The sequence below is a fragment of the Pinus tabuliformis genome, chromosome 4_2 (assembly GCF_031772625.1).
Source record: "Pinus tabuliformis cultivar Carrire ecotype Pingquan chromosome 4_2, CPIR1, whole genome shotgun sequence".
Lineage (NCBI taxonomy): Eukaryota > Viridiplantae > Streptophyta > Pinopsida > Pinales > Pinaceae > Pinus > Pinus tabuliformis.
This window is the reverse complement of record NC_142304.1, coordinates 213,842,158-213,858,269: the sequence shown is the minus strand read 5'-3', so window position 1 is coordinate 213,858,269 and position 16,112 is coordinate 213,842,158. Positions and strand designations below refer to the sequence as shown.

Below are 16,112 nucleotides of genomic sequence, written 5' to 3'. Positions count from 1 at the left end.
GGTGTAGGACTCATTGGGGAAAGATGCTTCCAAGGTCTCCAAAATAATTTTTCTTTATGACTTTCTTGAAATTTTTAGTGCAGAACATCAAGGTCATTAGGGCTTCTCCATTGTTTGGGACAACATGGTTTTCATGGCTTTGTCATAGGATCATAGTGTCATCATGATAGTGTAGCATCACGCATCCAACAAAGTCATCATATATTAGTGCAGTGATATGTTATTAGCCATATGTCATTAGATCATCACAAGGAGAGCTTCTACATCAAGAGTCACTATGAGCATCAATAAGAAGGACTTCTTCATCAAGAGTAAGGACATCATCATGATTTCTAGGGCTTCTTCATCAAGAGCAAGGATACAAGAGGTTATAGTGTCTTCATGGTTAGTTCAAGGACATCTAGGACATTATGAACAATAGGCATCTAGGACAAGACTTCTTCTTAGTGGCTTGACATCTTCATTCATGGTATCCTTGTCAAACAAGAGTCTTGACATCATCATCTGGAACTAGACATCTCAAGAATATTGACATCTGGATCAATGCCATATTGACATCAATGACAACCTAGATTAACAATCTCCCCCTTTGTCATTGATGGCAATATTCTTGTGCTTCCAACATTCTCTCCCCCTTTGACATCAATGGCAAACGGGGTGCCCAAGTACTCCCTTGTCATGTTGCTTCTCTTCTTCATGAATAGTATCTCTTCATGGGTATGTTACTCCCCCTGTCATGGTGCTCTTCTTTCTGGAAATGTGGCCCATGTTAGATGCGTTTACATTCCTTCATGTGATGAACCAACTCCCCCTGTCTGTACGACTTCCTCTAGCTCATGAAATATTATCTTCTTAGTGATCAAGTGGAAGAGATAATAGTTCATGGATGAATAAGGGATCATGTTCTTCATTGGAATTGCTCTCGAGAGACGATCTATCAAAGGATGATTGTCCATGTGGCTCATCAAGGATTTCATAGGGCCCATTCACGAATAGCTTTTGCAAGAATGCTTAATCATCGTAAGCTCCCCCTAACTGTATGCATGATCTTCCTTTTGGCAGAGTCTTCCCATCAAATGCCCAGATTGTCGAAGATTAGGTCAACAACATGTGTTGTTGGCTCGAGAGTTCAAGGGACTTTCGGATTGTATTTGCTTCCTTCTCCATACTTGTGTAAATTTCTTATCTGGCATAGTTCTAGCTTGAGTAGGTGCCCAAATCAAGTTACAATTACATGCCATATGACCAATGTTATGACACTTGAAGCATTCTATGTTGTTCATGAATAAGCATTCATGACTTCTTCTTGCGAAATTGCTTCTCGGAGATTGACGGGGATCATTATAAGCCCTACAATCTTTTGCCATGTGTCCAAAGTTTGTACAAGAATAACAATAACCAAGAAATAAACTTTGGTGAGCTCTTCATCTCTTTCTTGTACTTGAAGCTTGACAAGGTCAACTTCCTTCCTTGTTTGGTCTTGGTCACTAGCTAGTGCTTTCTTCTTAAGTTCCTCATTTTCCTTTTTCAAATTGATAATCTCTTCCATGGCAGCCATAAGTTTAGTGAGGAGATCTTCTTCAAAGTCTTTTTCATTCTCTTCATCTTCTAGGTCTTCTTTAGCCTTGATGTCATCAATCTTATCTTTAGCTTCCTTGATGGACTTTGGATTTTCTTCTTGTTTTCCATCATTTTCTTGATTAGAGATCATTGTCAACGCTCCTTTTGAGTGAAGATCATGAAGTTTATCCCATATGCCTTTTGCTGAAGAGCATTTTTCAAAATTGGCCTTCATAGAATCAGGTAGCCCATTCAAGATTGCTTTAATTGCTCTTGTATTATGTTCCTTGGATTCTCCATCCATCATTCTATCAACAATCATCGATTTCCAAACTTCAATGCCTTGAGTCTTTAAGAAATTCCTCATTCTTGCCTCCCATCTATCAAAGTTTCCATTGTACAATGGAGCCTTCACAAATTGATTGAATTCGATTTCGATGGTTGAGGGAGACACATCTTTAGGAGGATTGGAGACTTTCTTCCTTGGCTTCGCTATTTGTGTTCTAATGATCAACCCTCAAGTTGTTAGGCTTTGAGTGAAGGTACTGGCTTTGATACCAATTGTTGGAAATACTGAGAGGGGGGTGAATTAGTATTTCTTTTCAATTGTTACTTTTACTAGTTAGATCATTTATATTTAGAACACAAAAATGAACAATAGAAGTAAACGCTTTTATTAATATAATCTTTATAAAGAATAAAGTACAATATGGGTAGGGCTCCAACCCTTGATGAAGACACCCAGGCTCCAACCTGGGATGTGCCAAGCACCTACTTGGACTTTAGTGAGGCTCTGACCTCTAGGGCTTCGACCCTATCTTATCCAAGGCACCAACCTTGAGTTTAGGAGCACCAACTCCAAGGACACCAATCCTCAATCTTCCAGGCTCCAACCTGTATTTGCCAAGCACCGACTTGGACTTCCAAGGCTCCAACCTTGTCAATTTTGAGGCACCAACCTCAAGGACTCCAATCCTATATCTGCTTCAGGCACCGACCTGGTTTCTTGAGGACTCTGATCCTCTAGGGCTCCAACCCTATCAGTTTTGGGGCACCAACCCCAAGGACTCCAATCCTTTATCTTCTTCAGGCACCAACCTGGATTCTTGAGGACTTCGATCCTCTAGGGCTCCAACCCTATTCTCCAAGGCACCAACCTTGTTGTTCGAGGCTCCAACCTTCGAGCACCAACCCTCTGGGCTCCAACCTCCGGGCACCAACCCTCTGGGCTCCAACCCACTCTCATACTTTGTCTAGATGTGTTTGATTATACTTCATGACTCCTTATGTCTTCTTCAACGAGCCCTGTCAATCTTCAGCAATGTCTCCTCAAAATTACTTCATCAATGACAACCTTGTCTTCACATGAAAGTGTCTCCACAGCCAATGTTACCAGACTCAGAATCGGCAATAAATCGGTGAGGCAAAAGAGCAAAGAGTTTTAATCGGATCAGGAAAAAATCATTGAATTCATTAAATAAAAATATACACATATATTGAATTTAAAAAAAACATTTTTCATTAATATTCGGTAAAGCCATGTCCAAACAATGCATAATATCAATAGATGTCCAAAATATCATGAATGAATAAGTATCTCATATATGTTATGAGTCCAAACATGATCCAAAGTACTGAGTCTTGACTCCTAACCAATGACTACATAGAACTAAAAGCATATGCTTCTAAAAGTTTACAAAAAATTGCATACTAATAAAAAAAAAATCAGTAACTAAGAGTCTAAGACTCTTAAGAGTGAGAACTAGAAGTGATTCCTCCCACTCCTTCGCTTGCTTGACTCTCAAATTTCTCCAAGTCATGAAGGCTTAAAAGAGGAGCCTCCTCTAATTAGACCCAGTCTGCCGCATTTGTAGTTTACAAATCTATCTCTTCAAGGTCGATTGGTGAATCATCCAAACCTTTCATTATCATGAGACATTGAAATGTGAATTAAAGTTTGACTTTGAAGTTTGAACTTTAAAGTACGAACTAGATTATGAAACCTTCAAATTCAAGCTCTCGAGTCTCACCTAGTATTTGTTTGTTGCGAAGTCGTAGATTGTAATGGAAAAATACAAGGTCATTTAAACATTTTTGTGTCAATCGGTTGCGCTTCTTAGAATGTATTTTCTCAAACATGATCCAGTTGCACTCATACCCTAAAGCACTGCATGCTTGGTTTAAGATTCGAATGGCAAATCTCTTCAAATCTGGCGTATCACTACCAAAGTTTTTCCACCAACGACCTAGCAAGTGGCAAGGGTTTGTGAGTAGAAGTACTGAATACTAAATAGTAAAAACTTAAAAAGAAAAGAAAATTTAATAAAACATTTAACATACAAAATAAAGTCTAAACAAATTTAATGAATTGATGAAGCCTTCAAGCTGGGTACCTGGCAACATCTTAGACCTTTCTCTTATAGCACTGGTATAGGCAAACAATTTAGATGACGCCCTATAATATTGTAGTTGGGAAAAGACAACTTTGAAATTCTGGATCAGGGAAGCACCTTTCCATGCATGTCATAAGTCCTCTGCCAACCTCCCCATCCTCATTAAATTTTCTCTTATCATAAAATTATTGTGGGTTTAAGAAGTACCCAGTAGCATGTAAGGGGGAATGCAATTGCCTATCCCAACGTGCATCTATAATGTCCCAAAGAGGCAGATACTTTGCCTCATCATCCCTATATCTTCTTTTTATGGCCTCCTTTGCGAGATCCATTGCCTCATAAATGTAACCCATAGCGGGTTTGTCACCATCAACCACCCTGAAAGTTCAAGCATTCAAATTTAAAGAAATATGAAACATTGTAAATAAAAAGAAGCTTGAAATGAAATTTAAAAAAAAAAAAAGTTAAAAGACTTGAAGTACCTGAGAACTCTAACAAGGGACTCCGTCACAACAATAATCTCTTCAGCATCTTTCCAGAAACCATCATTAAACACAAGTGCAACAATTTTAATGCCTTCAAGGGTCTTGGAATGTTTAGATGCCATCCACTCAGGTCCCAAGAACATCCTCTTCAGATTTATCTTTTGCTCAACCACAGATTGCAAAGATACGAAATTTGTTGCAAATCTGATCATTGCGGGTCAAACAATTTCTCTACCTTCAGTGTATTTTCTCATCGTGTTTAGGACAATAATGTGGTTGTATACGTATTTGGTTATGGATTTTGCCTTCTCCAAAACCTCATGTATCCAATGAAGCTTACCAATGTCCTCAAGCATTCAATCTATGCAATGGGCAACACAAGAGGTCCAAAAAATAGTGGGGTGCCTAATCTCAAAAAGTCTACCAGTAGCCATATAATTAGCTGCATTATTAGTGACAACTTTTACAACATGTTCTTCTCCCACTTCTTGAACTACTTCCTCCATCATTTCACAGATAAGTTGGTCAGTCTTAACCTTGTCTGAAGCATTCACTGATTTGAGAAACATTGTGCTTGCGAGACAAGATACAAGGAAATTTATTAAAGTTCTATTCCTCCGATCTATCCATCCATCACTCATTATGGTGCCCCCTGTTTCTACCCATGATGAACGAAACTCAGCTAGGACAAGCATGACATCTTCAACACTCTCTAACAACAAATCTGTCCTAAGGCTCTCTGATGTAGGGGCTTTGAACCTTGGACCTGCAACAACAACTGCATCAATCATAGCTTGCCAATAATGACTTCTGGCACAGTGGAAAGGTATGTTAGAATAGTACCGAAAGTTACCAATGGCCTTCATTGCCTGACTATGGATATTTTTTTTTCCAACTACTGGCATCCACGGTAGGTTGGGAACCGGGTTTTGTACGGGGAGCAAAAAAGGTGTTTATGTTTCCACCTCTAGTGTTGAAGGAAGGACTCATTTGGCATTGAGTTTGACTTGGACTTGGAGGCATGTGTGGGAAACTTGGGAACGACACTGAGGATTCAATAGAGGGAGGTGACAAGGGGGTAGTTGTAACAACCCATCTATAAATATAAAGAACGCAAGAATAATAGCAGGCATACGATACATGCATATGATAGCTACATATGCGTGTGTCGCATACACCGCACTAGTATTTTATACTAAATTAATTATAAGTGCTAAATACCATGACACTTCTTTGAATAGAGGTTCTACTCATTCATATTGCTTAATGTATGGGTAAATCTTAAAAGAGGACTATATAAATTATATATTCCAGATTATTGATAAAAATTATATTAATAAATTTTTAAAATAAATTTTAAAATATATATAAGAAACTAATTAAAAGGGGCTCCAAGTATAAAGTTATAATGTTATATTAAAACAAATATATAATAAAACAATGTGATATATTAAATATAATGTTTATAATGTTTAAATGATATATTAAATCATAATGTGGTATATACGATATAAAGGTTATATTAAAAAGAATATTTAATAAAAATATCATATGATTTCAAAACATAAACATATATATTCATGACCTTAAATGAGATAAGGAAGGAATGCGTAAGGGAGGAGCGTGTCATCAGCAGGCTGAGCAGTGGGCTGCAGATGGAAGAGCGGCCACCGCCAAACAACAGGATAAAACCACGGGACAGTGATTTGGGAAGGGGAAAAAAACAGAGGGGAGAATTGTGAAGGAGGAGGAAATCATCCACAGGAAGAGCTTGAGTGTTCTGAGGTTCTGGGCGTAGGGGAACAGTCGGCTTCTGAAGCTTACTGGATTGAGTAGCCAGGTTCTGCTCAGTTTGGCTGGGTGGATTCAGTGTTTTGGTAACTGTAGCAGCGCAGCCGGAGGCATCTTCAACTGCAGGGGCAGAGGTAGGTACCTCAGCAGTTCTGTTATTCAATTTTGTCAAATTTCAGGAAACTGTTTACAAGTTCATGATATAAATCCCTTACTGTTTTTTTGTGCATCTGTTTACGGTCTTTACATTTGGTATCAGAGGGTAGGTTAAACCCTTTCGACCTTACTGGCCTACGCATGGTGTAATTCGCTGTTGAATTTTATTTCTGTTGAATTTGCTGTTTGAAACTGTTGAAACGTCACCTGATGCAGAAAATTATTTTTCCTTGACTCTGCGTACATAAATTTATCTCCCTGCCCTTTTGAAGATACATAAACATTGCTGATAAGCATGTTTTAACTGTCTCGCTCAGCCAGTAATAAATCTTACAGAACTCATTCTCTGTTTTGACTTCATTTTCAAATTTCCAATACTCTGATGCTGGTGGCAAAATTTTTTCCAATAGTCTACTAGAGTCAGTTTTGGTCTCCCTGATCACACCTCTAGTCTCTGGAAATGAGTGCCTTTTTTTTATTGCATGTGAAAACAACTTTGCACATACTTCCACGCTTTCTGGACTATGTGCTCCATCCAAATAGAAAACCAACCGACCAAAATCAGCATCTCCATCTTCTTTCATATTGCAGTGTTCATTGTGCATCGTGTATGAACTATAAATAACCTGTGCACGACCTAGAATATTGGCCATTGAAAGCCCTTCTTTGAAAGCCCTTCTTTGAAAGCCTCTGGCAAGTAACCTTCTTCAATTACTTGGAGCGTGAACATCATGCCTCATGTTAATTAGAGCCCTTTCATTTCAAACCTCGCAATAAACTAGAAATTCATAAAAATAACAATCAATATTTCCAAAAGGACACATGAACAAACACTCTCTGCCAGATTAAAATCTTTTGAATGTCCAGTTCTCCTGAGCCAAGAATGACAGAGGGCAACTGCTAGGCTTGCATTAATATATATTGATGATCACCAGCCAAGCCTAGCTTCATACTTCCAAGCATTCTAGTCTCCAATGGCAATACTACATGGAGAGGAATCGATAATTGGGACGCTGTATATTTCAGAACTTCCATTGCTTCTTCAGGTTGAGCTACTGGGAATGCTGGAACTTGAGGCTTCATAAGTCTCACAAGGCATCCAAATAAATGTGAAATTGTGTTTGAAAAATAAGAAGAGAAATCAGTGTTTTAAGTTAAGAGAATAGAGATAGTACTAAGAGATAAATTGGGGAATATTGATGGTTTAGAGTATCAAGATCTTTAGTTCTTGGATGAAACAACATACCTTCATAATTCCAGCTTTCTCTCGTGCAATTTCTGTGAGGGAATTCCCTGTTTACAGATAAATACAAAGGACTAAACATGTTTTGACCCTATATCGTAAATTTCCTGGATTTTTATTGCTAGGAAATCAGCTTGAACAGGTACACAAATTGTTTGACAAAGATTAAAAATTTAAAGAAAATTATTATTATTATTTTTATATTAATAAAATTTAAATGAAATTATTATTTTCTATATTAATTTTTAGGTATTCTATAAGGCCATTTATTCAACTAACTTTCCGTTAAATTATTAATAATTTTTAATAATTATGTCTTTAAACAAAATTAAATGAATATAATAATTTTGACCTCTGTCCTTGAGTCAAACTAGCCGTTAGAAAAGATAGTTGTTGGAGGCTCCGATTAGACTATTTAACATGATGAGCTTGATCTGTTTCTTCAACTTGTCCTGACGATGAACCACACTGGTTGGTTCGAAACGCATCGACAAATGATATTCCATGTGATTTTCGCCGAAGAATCTTTCTTAACTTGATATGGATCACAGAAGCTTGAACTCTATTAAAGATTAAATATCTGGCATATACAATTTATTGTTGGCATTATGGCTAAAGTGTTGTCCTTGATGGCAACCCATTCAGGTGATAGATCACAGTACTTCAAGTCAGCAGCAGAGATTGATGATCAGCTATCAAATATTGAAGAAAATAAGGGGTACGCAGGTACACCTTACATAAGGTGCGTACACGCAGGTCGGTGTTACATAAAGTGCGTACATACCCACAGTTATCCCGTTCAGGAGGTGCGTACCCCCAGTGCACACATTTCAAGGCAAAGAAAAGCACACGTGGGGTTTCTTATGTTTAACCTTTGGTATTTAGCCGACGGTTTTGTGTTATTATGGTGTCGGCCCGTGGTATTGATCCATGATTTAAGGAAGAGCTTTCCTATATAAAGCAAAGGAGATCATTTGGCTTGAGCATGTTTTGTGTTGAATATCTTATGAGGGCTAGATCTGAAATATTATGATCTCTTGGGAGTAATGTCTAGATCTAAATAAGGCGAATCTACTGATGGATTGAGATCTCTTCGGCGCATGTTCTGATCTGTAGATCTGACTGTCTGGGTTATTTCTGAAGTCTTGAAATCATCTATGCCCGAAGGTACGCAGGTATAGTGAAAGAAAAGTGCGTACATACGCAGGAACGAAGCGTTTCAGGTGCGCCGGTACGCATGCACAGAAGGGTTGCAGGTGCGGAGGTCCGTAGGCAGTTCAATGGATACAGTGCGTATGTAAGCAGGCGAGCAGTTGAGCAGGGTGCGTACGTAAGCAGGCGAACAGTTGAGCAGGGTGCGTACGTAAGCAGGCGAGCAGTTGAGCAGGGTGCTTACTGTAAGCAGGCAGTACATGGGTGAAGCTGCTTACTTCTCTTAAAATCTCTGTTTATCATTGCTGTGTTCTGGGTTTGGTTCTATTATTGTTGATCTGGTTACTACAGTTGACTGGGTGATTCTCTTATACTTGATGATCATTTGATGCTTAAGGATCCAGTTTGAAAATTTATGAAAAGTGGTCCTTGTAAGAAAAGAAGTAGGGGGTTGTAGCTCCCTTCCAGGAGAGACTGGAAAACGAGAGAGAGTTGTAACTCTCTGCAGGTTGTAGCCTGCGTACTGGTAAAGGACTGCACCAGTACAAAACCATTGTAAAAGGAGTTTCTAATTTGAAAGAAGATAGAGACATATTGCAGCAGGTGGTTTTCACCCACATTGGGTTTCCACCTTACATCTTGTGTTCTTTGGTGTGACTATCTGTTTTCTTTGTTCATGCTCATTATTTTATGGTACTGACATGCAAAACTAATTCAAAGAACAAATAAGGAAGATTTATTAAAAGAATTAGATAATACTGATTCACCCCCCCTCTCAGTATTATTTCCAACAATTGGTATCAGAGCAGGTCCTTCAGAGAAGCTTGATCGCTTGAAGGTAGATCGTTCATCATGAGCAACTACGAGAGAGAAGCATCAATCAGGCCACCAGTTTTTGATGGGACAAACTTCAATTATTGGAAGGTAAGAGTTACTGCCTATCTTCAATCTCTTGGTACAGAAGTTTGGGACATCGTAGAGACAGGCTATGCTTTTCCTTCAGCTACTCCTACAGATGCAGCCGAGAAAAAGAAGTATGAAACAAATGCAAAAGTAGTCAGTACTCTATTAGGATGTATATCTCAATCAGAATTCATGAAGGTAATGCACTATAAATCCGCAAAAGAGATATGGGACAAAATTGTCACGAGCTATGAAGGAGATGAACAGGTAAAGCGTGCTAAACTTCAAACTCTCAGAATTCAGTATGAGACTCTCAAAATGTATAATGATGAAAGTGTGGCTAACTATTTTCTTCGGGTAGATGAGGTTGTTAATTGTATGAAAAATTTGGGTGAAGAAATAAAAGAGGCTATTGTGGTTGAAAAGGTTCTAAGATCATTGTCCCCCAAGTTTGAATCTAAAGTATCTGCAATAGAAGAAAAGGAAAATCTACGAATTCTTACTATGTCTCAGCTACATGGAATTCTAACTGCTTATGAAATGAGAAAGGGAGGTCCATCAGACAGAAGAGAAGCTGCTTTCAAGGCATCAGGCAAAGGAGATTATTATGAAGCAAGCCACGTCCCAGAAGAAGAGGAAGAAGAATCAAATTTTGTCAGAAATCTTCAAAGGGGTTCTGGAAGGTTCAGAGGTAAGTTACCTTTTAAATGCTTTGCTTGTGGAAGAGTAGGTCATTATGCTGCAAAATGTCCTTATAAGGATAAAGGAAAGGAACCTGCTAGATGGAACAAGAAACAGAATGAAAGTAAGAAAAGCTACTACACTCATGAAGATAGTGATGGTCTATCAAACAGTGATGAAGATGAACAAGGTAATGAATATAAGTTGTTAATGGCATTTGAAGATGATGATTATATGGATGCTATAGATGTGGATAACCTTTATGATGAAATTACTAGACTCAAGAGATGTATAGAAGAAAAGAACATGATCATTGATACTCTACAATTTCAAATTGATGAAAAGGAAAAACATCTTGAAAAATTAGAAGGTGAAATTGTTGGTCTTAGAAAAGAGATTGAGAAAACAAAAGCTATTAATCTCAAGTTTGTCAAAGGATCTGAAACTTTGGATGAGATTATCAATGTGCAGCGGTCTCCACTAAACAAGACAGGTCTGGGCTATAATGGAGAAACTTCTCAAGCATCCACCTCAAAAAGTTATCTTGATGCAGCAAGAAGAAATGAGCAAAAGCACAATGAAGATCATCAGGTAAAGCAGGGACGAATTACAAACAGAAACTATCAGGGGCAATCCATCTTAAGGGTGAACAAAAGCTACAACCAGCCACAGGTAAAATCTTCTCAATTTGGTTCAAGAATAGATGACAATAGAAATTACAATCAATTGGCTGGTAGATTCGATAACCGCAGAAGTTTCTTCAATGGACAATGCTTTTCTTGCCATAACTTTGGTCACAAAGCAGCTCAATGTGTTGCATATAAACCAATCATGACTAGGGAAGCTCAAAAACAAAGAAGTATGACCGGGATTACAAAAAGGACCTATAACAACTTTTCGGTTCTCGAAAATGAAGTTGAATGTTCTATTTGCAATAACTTTGGTCATGAAGACTCTGAATGCAGGAGCAGGTTTCAACAGAAAAAGGAACAAGCCTCAAGCACCAAAACATGGAGAATAAAGGAACCACAAACAGAAAGATGTGGGATAGCATTTTATGCAGAGGGACAGGAAAATCTATGGTACATTGACAGTGGATGTTCGAAGCATATGACAGGTGATAAAGAAAAACTTGAGTCATATTCTGCTCTAGAAAAAGGAAAGAAAGTCTCTTTTGGAAATGATACTCCTGCAACTATAAAAGGAAAAGGCATTGCTCAGTTAAAAGAAAAGGTCAAGGCTGGAAATGTTTTGTATGTTGATGGATTGAAGCATAATCTTCTAAGTGTCAGCCAGATGTGTGATCAAAGAACCGAGGTTATATTCAGATCAAATGGATGTCTTGTTCGTGATCTTGATACAGGTAAAACAGTGATCAAAGGCAAAAGAACTCCAAATAATCTGTACATATTTGAAGAAGGACAACAACAATGCTATCTGAGCAAGGATGATGAGCACTGGTTATGGCATCGGAGGTTGGGACATCTAAGCTTTTCACAAATAAGGAAAGCATGCAAATATCAGGCAGTTCGCGATCTTCCAGATATCAAATTCCTGACAACACCATATGCAAATCATGTCAGTTTGGAAAACAAACCAGAACTAACTTTCCAGAGAAAGAAGGTTCAGCTAGCATGCCTCTTGAGCTAGTACATACAGATACATGCGGTCCTTTCAGGAAAAGAACACCTCGAGGAGAAGAATACTTGATATTATTCATTGACGATTTCTCCAGGTTTGTCTGGTTAGGACTTATGAAGCACAAAGATGAAGCATTCGAAAAATTCAAATCCTTCAAAGCCTTGGTTGAAAATGAATCAGGTCACAAAATTAAGTGCCTCAGATCCGACAGAGGTGGGGAATTTACTTCAAATGAATTTTTCGATTTCTGTGAAGAACATGGGATAAGAAGAGAATTCTCTACAGCAAGAACCCCTCAGCAAAATGGAGTTGTGGAAAGAATGAACAGAACAGTCCAACAAATGGCTCGTGCTATGCTTGATGAGTCAAGAACTCCCGCAACTTTCTGGGGTGAAGCTGCACATGCTGCGGTTGTTATTCTCAACAAAACAAATGTCCGGGTGAACAACACTCAAACTCCTCATGAGCTCTGGAGTGGTAGGACTCCTTCGGTAAAGCACTTCAAAATCTTTGGGAGCAAATGCTATATCAAGAATACTGATGAGCAGCTTGGCAAACTTGAACCTAGAGCAGATGAAGGCATTCTTCTTGGTTACTCTCCACATAGCAAAGCATACAAATGCTACAATAAAAGACTTGGCAGAATTGTTGACAGCATTGATGTAGTGGTTGATGAGAAGGGATACATTCCTAGGCAAGTACATCATGAAGACATCGAAGAAGATGAAGGCTACCCCCAACGACAGAATGATGAAGAAGAAGAACCTCAAGAAGAACCAGAGGAGCAAACAAGAATAGAAGAAAAGACTCCATCCAGATATGTTCAGAAGAATCATCCAGAATCTCAGATTATGGGGCAGAAAGAAGCAGGTGTACAAACAAGAAGAACAGTTGCAGAAGCTTCAAGCTATTTGGCATTACTCTCCTCTACTGAACCACAAAATGTGAAAGAGGCATGCAAAGATGAATGTTGGGTGAAAGCAATGGATGAAGAACTTGAGCAGATCGAAAAGAACAACACTTGGGAGCTGGTTCCTAGACCAAAGGATAAGAATGTTATCGGAACAAAATGGGTCTTCAAAAATAAATTGAATGAAAATGGAGAAGTAATTAGAAACAAAGCCAGACTTGTTTGTAAAGGGTATGCGCAGCAAGAAGGAATAGACTTTGAAGAAACCTTTGCTCCTATTGCAAGACTTGAGGCCATCCGAATGTTCCTTGCTCTCTCAAGTTTTCAAAACTTCAAAGTATTTCAAATGGACGTGAAATCAGCCTTTTTGAATGGAGACTTGGAAGAAGAAGTATACATTGAACAGCCAGATGGGTTCATTCTTGGAAATGATCCAAATCTTGTATGCAGATTGAAAAAGGCTCTCTATGGTCTCAAACAAGCTCCAAGGGCTTGGTACTACCGTTTGGACAAATATCTTCATCAACAAGGTTTTTCAAAAGGATCAGCAGATAGCAATCTTTATATAAAAGTTGAAAATGACAAATTGCTAATACTTGTTGTGTATGTAGATGACATTATTTTTGGGAGCAATGAAGAAGCTATGAGTCAAAGCTTTGCCTTGGTCATGCAAAAAGAATTTGAAATGTCCTTGCTAGGAGAACTGACATATTTCCTTGGTTTGCAAATCCAACAAAAAGAAGGAGGAATCTTTTTATTTCAAACCAAGTATCTCAAACAGATTTTGAAGAAATATGGTATGGAAGATGCAAAACCAGTATGTACACCCATGGTCACAGGATGTAGCCTCAGTGCAAATGATGAATCTGCAGCAGTACATCAACCAACCTACAGATCTATGATTGGAAGTTTACTTTATTTGACAGGTACCCGACCGGACATCATGCATGCAGTTGGAATAGTTGGAAGATTTCAGGCAAATCCGAAGGAGACTCATCTTCAGGCAGTGAAGAGAATTTTCAAATATCTTCAAGGGACTCAAAATTATGGCTTATGGTATCCTAGAGATACAGATCTTACACTTCAGGCTTATACAGATGCAGATTGGGCCGGAAGCGTGGATGACAGGAAAAGCACAAGTGGTGGTGTGTTCTTTATGGGTTCCAGACTGGTATCTTGGTTCAGCAAGAAACAGAGTTCAATTGCCTTGTCTACAGCTGAAGCGGAATATGTTGCTGCTGCATCTTGTTGCACCCAACTCCTTTGGACGATGCAAACTTTGCAGGATTTTCAAATCACTTGTACACCACCAATCCCCATCTTATGTGATAACACAAGTGCAATCAGCATCTCAAAGAATCCTGTTATGCATTCAAAAACCAAGCACATACCAATCAAGTACCATTTTCTCCGGGAACAAGTGCTTGAACAGAAGGTCAAGTTGGAGTATGTTCCTTCTAAGGAACAAGTTGCTGATATTCTCACCAAACCATTGCCCAGGGACACTTTTGAATACCTCAGGCAAAAGCTGGGGGTTGTTGATGCATCATCTTATTGTTGAACCTCTTCTGATTGATGGTACAGGTTCAGGGGGAGCATATAATGAATTGTTGGCATTATGGAGGATGTGCAAAAGGAGATCTTGGAAGTAGCTGCAATATGTCTCTATCTCTTTCATGGTGGATTATGGTTCTTCGTTGCAGATCTGGTTCATATTCAGGGGGAGCACGTTCTTAGGGGGAGCATAACCCTTTGCCCTTGATGTCAAAGGGGGAGAATGAAGCTGAAGTTTTGAGGTTGCCATCAAGTCCAAAGGGGGAGATTGTTGGCATTATGGCTAAAGTGTTGTCCTTGATGGCAACCCATTCAGGTGATAGATCACAGTACTTCAAGTCAGCAGCAAAGATTGATGATCAGCTATCAAATATTGAAGAAAATAAGGGGTACGCAGGTACACCTTACATAAGGTGCGTACACGCAGGTCGGTGTTACATAAAGTGCGTACATACCCGCAGTTATCCCGTTCAGGAGGTGCGTACCCCCAGTGCACACATTTCAAGGCAAAGAAAAGCACACGTGGGGTTTCTTATGTTTAACCTTTGGTATTTAGCTGACGGTTTTGTGTTATTATGGTGTCGGCCCGTGGTATTGATCCATGATTTAAGGAAGAGCTTTCCTATATAAAGCAAAGGAGATCATTTGGCTTGAGCATGTTTTGTGTTGAATATCTTATGAGGGCTAGATCTGAAATATTATGATCTCTTGGGAGTATTGTCTAGATCTAAATAAGGCGAATCTACTGATGGATTGAGATCTCTTAGGCGCATGTTCAGATCTGTAGATCTGACTGTCTGGGTTATTTATGAAGTCTTGAAATCATCTATGCCCGAAGGTACGCAGGTACAGTGAAAGAAAAGTGCGTACATACGCAGGAACGAAGCGTTTCAGGTGCGCCGGTACGCAGGCACAGAAGGGTTGCAGGTGCGGAGGTCCGCAGGCAGTTCAATGGATACAGTGCGTATGTAAGCAGGCGAGCAGTTGAGCAGGGTGCGTACGTAAGCAGGCGAACAGTTGAGCAGGGTGCGTACGTAAGCAGGCGAGCAGTTGAGCAGGGTGCTTACTGTAAGCAGGCAGTACATGGGTGAAGCTACTTACTTCTCTTAAAATCTCTGTTTATCATTGCTGTGTTCTGGGTTTGGTTCTATTATTGTTGATCTGGTTACTACAGTTGACTGGATGATTCTCTTATACTTGATGATCATTTGATGCTTAAGGATCCAGTTTGAAAATTTATGAAAAGTGGTCCTTGTAAGAAAAGAAGTAGGGGGTTGTAGCTCCCTTCCAGGAGAGACTGGAAAACGAGAGAGAGTTGTAACTCTCTGCAGGTTGTAGCCTGCGTACTGTTAAAGGACTGCACCAGTACAAAACCATTGTAAAAGGAGTTTCTAATTTGAAAGAAGATAGAGACATATTGCAGCAGGTGGTTTTCACCCACATTGGGTTTCCACCTTACATCTTGTGTTCTTTAGTGTGACTATTTGTTTTCTTTGTTCATGCTCATTATTTTATGGTACTGACATGCAAAACTAATTCAAAGAACAAATAAGGAAGATTTATTAAAAGAATTAGATAATACTGATTCACCCCCCCTCTCAGTATTATTTCCAACATTTATCGTATTGTCTACTGCTTCTGAG

The 16,112-nt window shown here is 39.0% G+C and overlaps 1 protein-coding gene across 1 annotated transcript in view; it reads left to right on the top strand.

The window, feature by feature from the left end:
- The window catches only part of LOC149168863 (uncharacterized), a 446,780-nt gene that overhangs the window by 307,912 nt on the left and 122,756 nt on the right, over positions 1-16,112 (top strand). The gene's annotated exons all lie outside the window — the stretch shown is intronic.